Source organism: Procambarus clarkii, chromosome 39 (genome assembly GCF_040958095.1).
Source record: "Procambarus clarkii isolate CNS0578487 chromosome 39, FALCON_Pclarkii_2.0, whole genome shotgun sequence".
In the NCBI taxonomy this organism is placed as follows: Eukaryota; Metazoa; Arthropoda; class Malacostraca; order Decapoda; family Cambaridae; genus Procambarus; species Procambarus clarkii.
Genome location: NC_091188.1, coordinates 5,388,310 through 5,394,309, shown reverse-complemented (window position 1 = coordinate 5,394,309; position 6,000 = coordinate 5,388,310).

Sequence of the window (6,000 nt, the reverse complement as noted above, 5' to 3'; positions counted from 1 at the left end):
TATATATATATATATATATATATATATATATATATATATATATATATATATATGTCGTACCTAGTAGCCAGAACGCACTTCTCAGCCTACTATGCAAGGCCCGATTTGCCTAATAAGCCAAGTTTTCATGAATTAATTGTTTTTCGACGACCTAACCTACCTAACCTAACCTAACCTAACCTAACTTTTTCGGCTACCTAACCTAACCTAACCTATTAAGATAGGTTAGGTTACGTTAGGTAGGGTTGGTTAGGTTTGGTCATATATCTACGTTAATTTTAACTCCAATAAAAAAAATTTACCTCATACATAATGAAATGGGTAGCTTTATCATTTCATAAGAAAAAAATTATGGAATACATATTAATTCGGGAAAACTTGGCTTATTAGGCAAATCGGGCCTTGCATATTAGGCTGAGAAGTGCGTTCTGGCTACTAGGTACGACATATATATATATATATATATATATATATATATATATATATATATATATATATATATATATATATATATATATATATATATATATATATATATAATGTTAGCTTATATTTCTCGGCATTTTTTATGAATTTCCGTACAAATTTAGATGACAAAAATATTCATCATTTTGTAATAAAAGTTCAGAGTATTTACATTTGCAAATTTACCCTCATTTTAGGAAATAACTTTTTTTTTTTTTGTTACCTGCAAGCTAGTATCAGTAATAACTTATGGATAATGTATGAACTATAGCTTTAAAGTTTCTCATGTTATTAAAAGTTAATTATTTTTTCAAGTTGTAATGCTTTATTTGTAAATATGTACTGTATTTATTGTTCTGTTACCTGGTAGCATTTCTCTCTAGGAGATAGTGGTTGCTAGATATTCAATTTTTATATTATGATAAAAGTCAGAAAGTTCCATGTTGGATATTTTATTTATTTTTCAGATTTGAGGGACGTAACGAATATGGTCAAGTGAGGCCGTGTTCCCAGTATTATCTAGCCAAACTTTATTTTATACTGTACTGCATAAATATGCATGTGATTATTGCAACTCGTTCTCGCACTTTCTTACAGTCAATATTGACTTATTAAATACGTGCATATGTGACATACTAAACATGCTAGTTTACCTTGAAAAGCTTCATAGAAAACACCGACCTTACCTAACCTTCTTATTTTGACCAGACCACGCACTAGAGTGTGAAGGGACGACGACGTTTCGGTCCGTCCTGGACCATTCTCCATGGACGGACCGAAACGTCGTCGTCTCTTCACCTTCTAGTGTGTGGTCTGGTCAACGTACTTCAGCCACGTTATTGTGACTCATCGCCTGCATAGCCTTCTTAGTATGTTAAGATAAGCATCTTATTGCTACGTAATTACAATTATTACTTAACTTATACATATAATAGGTTAAGTAATAATTGTAATTACGAAGCAATAAGATGCTTATCTTAACATACTAAGAAGGTTAGGTAAGGTCGGTGTTTTCTATGAAGCTTTTCAAGGTAAACTAGTATGTTTAGTATGTCACATATGCACGTATTTAATAAGTCAATATTGACTATACGAAAGTGCGAGAACGGGTTGATTATTGAGTGACGAGTATTTGTACTTTACTTGAACAATTACTTGAGGAATTGTAATCTGATTAACATGCAAATTGAATCTGCAACGTTTCCTTAAAATACGACTCGGTTAAAGTAGTCTGCCATGTATCTGCCTCTAGCATACGATGTTCAAATGTACATTAGACACAAAATTTTCAATCAATTGTTCAGTTCAAATTCAATCAAAATTTCAGTTTAAAATCCAACTTTTCTCCATCTACACTTATGTATGACAGTGAAAGGTTTCTAATCATTTTTTACATAATAATGTCAAAGATCACAAAGAGGGAGTTGGTTACTTGTATATAATATATGCATAAGGTGTTAATATTGATGACAACAATGGTTTCCTTGCTAATTCAAGGGGGTTTATTGCAGTCAGCTGCTCCTAAGAGCCGGTGAAAATGTTTGACTGTCAGAGTTAGGCATAGTAATGTTTATGGTGGACAAGCTTCATGTGGTCTGTGTGCATTGGTGTTTATAATTACAAAATACAGTATTATGGATCATCTTGGTCAGCTTTGTGTGTCATTAAAATAAATTTGGAAGTGCAAGTGCTTCTTTTTTCCACTGAAATTTTTGTAACCATTATTTTTATAATATTGAGTACGGAGAAGTGTACAGCTAAACGGAATGATGTGAAAACTCTAATACCTGATTTTTTACTTTACAAATTCTATGTGGAGCCCTCAGTTGCCGTATGTTATGAAAGGCACTTTGACCTTTCCCTACACATGACCTGCATAGATTAATTAAGTACAGTATTCTCACAAGGAACCACTTTGGAATTAGGTTAGTGCAGAACAGTCATCAAGAAATTCTGAAATTATACTGTAACGTACGTTTATGTTACGTTGTTGGGTTGATTAGATAAACAGTGTTTAGTGAATTTCATATTTATTTAGTAGTCCTGGATACAGCAGTGTCGTAGACGTTGAGACGAAGCCTGGAGCAGAGCAGAGAGCTGAGTGTGGCCGGAGTCGCGGAGCTCTATGTGGGAGAGCGTTGTAGCTGGATGAGGTCGTAGTCTGCTGTCTGCTCTGTGTCGAAGCTGTAGCGTCTTGGGTCGATTAGAACTGCCTACACCGAGTACTACATTCTTGACTGGAGATTGTACTGGTTTGCTATTCTCAAATCGCTGGCTTATATACGGTTACTACACCTCACAGTAAGATAGGAGGGTGGAAAAACCGTTACCTGTAAATAGGGATAGGATTATAGCTTGTGTAATTAGTTATGCCATTAAGATGATGAGATAATGGAGAGCGTATAGGTTTACTCGCTACAGCTTATATCGAGGTTCATCTGGATACCCGCTCCACCTGGCGGCCGCCGGAACACAAAACGACATTTTACCCACTGGGTCTCCATACAGCCGTGAGGTATTCCCATTCAACGGTCCGAATTGTTACGACGCCCGGCGCACATGTCGCCCTAGGTAACAGGTTGTTGTTGTTTTAGATTCAGCTACTCTAAACAAAAGGTTCCTAGTAGCCCGGGCTATGGTGAGCCCGTAGTGGACTTACCTGGCACAGGAGCGGGGCTGTAACTTGGGATCACAGCTGTTGTTGTTGTAGATTCAGCTACTCGGAACAAGTTCCAAGTAGCACGGGCTATGGTGAGCCCGTAACTTACCTGGCACAGGAGCGGGGCAAGTGACCTCTGCTCATCGGGTCACGGCGAAGTTAATCTATTTTATACGTTTTCTGGCTTGTTCCTCGGGTGGCCTACTGTCCGGCGCCGGCTTGACCGAGAGAGATGCCGTGAGTTGGCGGGTTTTGGTGTGCCTCAAGGGCGTGGTGGGCATCCGGCTCCTGCTCTGTCGGAGGGCACTGGATGATTTTTGTGCTTTTATCCATCCGGATAAGAGTGTAGAAGGGTGGGGTGGGGGGGGGGGGGTCGTGCTTTTGCCTTCCTTACCCAGTGTTCTCTGTATGGGGTGGGGCCCGGTGCCTGCATCACTGAGGGACTCCCAGGGCTTCCCAGTCCTCTGCTCATCGGTGTGTTTATTCGCCACACGGCGCGGTCGTTTCCGTCGACAGGCAACGATCATTTAGCCGTACGGATTTTCGATTTACCATTTGAGGGTACGCCGGGGGGCGTACACGGCACCTCTGCCGTCTCGGCCTCTAAATCATCAACAACAATACTCCTTTGTACAGTGAAGTTTATTATGAGAATATGTTCCTTTATATGTGTCTATTATAATAGTTATTTAAATACGAAACAAAATATTTAAAAAATTGCTTGCATTCCCAGTACTCGCCTAATTGTGCTTGTGGGGGTTGAGCTTTGGCTCTTTGGTCCCGCCTCTCAACTGTCAATCAACTGGTGTACAGATTCCTGAGCCTACTGGGCTCTATCATTTCTACATGGGCTCTATCATTTCTACATTTGAAACTGTGTATGGAGTCAGCCTCCACCACATCACTTCCTAGTGCATTCCATTTATTAACTACTCTGACACTGAAAAATTCTTTCTAACGTCTCTGTGGCTCATCTGGGTACTAAGTTTCCACCTGTGTCCCCTTGTTCGTGTCCCACCCGTGCTGGACTTAACGTAAGTCTACCCGTGCTGGTGGACTAAAGTGCAGTAGACTAAAGTCTAAGCCCTTTCCTCTTATGTATACATCTGTCATCAATGCAGGGACGTATTACCCAATAGGCAAAGTAGGCCATAGTCTAGGGCTCTCCAGCTATCTACATGCATGAGTTTATTAACCTTTGAATAGCCTCACCATAACCAGACAGTGGGGCCCATTTAGTTTTTTTGTTCCTAGGGTCCAAATCCTCGATCCCGCCCTGCATCGACGACCTTCTAATACCTAAAGTCACTATTATTTACCAATGACACAAATTTCATTATAAGTGCAAGCTCAATACTATTTAACGATATATGAGCGTGTCATCAGACAATTATACCGAGTGGACTCACTCGTTAAACTACTTAATAATAATAATAATAATATTTATTTATTTATTTATATACAAGAAGGTACGTTGGGTTCGTGAGAATACATAGCATAGTATTTACAATCTTGTAAAGCCACTAGTACGCGCAGCGTTTCGGGCTGAATAATAATAATTATAATAATAATAATAATTTATTTAGGAACAGTACATACATAGTTGCAGCGTTACAGTACAAACATTCTGTTAGATTTAAAGATAGAGGTAGTACATACAATACCTAAAGCCACTAGTACGCGTAGCGTTTCGGGCAAGTATAGTACAGTATACTCATTTTCTTCATAAGAGCTAAGATCGAGGTTTTCTTTAATATCAAATTCTAGGGGATACTCAAACAGGCCAGACTTGAATACTTATCAAGATATTTATGATGCTTTGAAGGCTTATTGGGGATCCAATAATCTGTTGGTAAACTGGAAAGTGAACCCTTATCATAAACACATTATTCTCCACGATATAACTATTTTAGTATATATCCTTGTCTTTAAAAAAGATCGAATATGTAGTACAGTATACTCATTTTCTTAAGCCCTGAGATTGAGGTTTTCTTTAGTATCAAATTCGAGGATATACTCAAACAGGCCGGACTTTCATGTTTCACATCTTTTATTTTATTTGATTTTATTTATTTATATACAAGAAGGTACATTGGGTTTGTGAGGATACATAAGCATGGCATTTACAATCTTGTAAAACCACTAGTACGCGCAGCGTTTTGGGCAGGTCTTTTTTGAGAGATATATACAAGAGTTGTTACATTCTTGTACAGCCACTAGTACGCGTAGCGTTTCGGGCAAGTCCTTAATCCTATGGTCCCTGGAATACGATCCCCTGCCGCGAAGAATCGTTTTTTCATCCAAGTACACATTTTACTGTTGCGTTAAACAGAGGCTACAGTTAAGGAATTGCGCCCAGTAAATCCTCCCCGGCCAGGATACGAACCCATGACATAGCGCTCGCGGAACGCCAGGCGAGTGTCTTACCACTACACCACGGAGACTGCAAAGGTCCTTAATCTAACAGATAATTTTAAGGTGTAACGTACGATTATGTTACGTTGTTGGGTAGATTAGATACACAGTGTTTAGTGAGTTTCATATTTATTTAGTAGTATTTATTGAGTGTGACCGGAGTCGTGGAGCTCTGTGGGAGAGGGTTGTAGCTGGATGCGGTCCTAGTCTGCTGCCTGTTCTGTGTCGAAGCTGTATCGTCTTGGAGACGATTAGAACTGCCTACGCCGAGTGCTACATTCTTAACTGGAAATTGTACCGTAGTCTATTCTCATATCGCTTCTTTATATTTGGTGACTACCCCTCACCTTTCTCTACTAGGATAGGAGGATGTGAGAACTGTTACCTGTAATTAGGGATAGGATTATAGCTTGTGTAGTTAGTGCTAATTAGTTACGCCATTAAGATAATGAGATAATGGA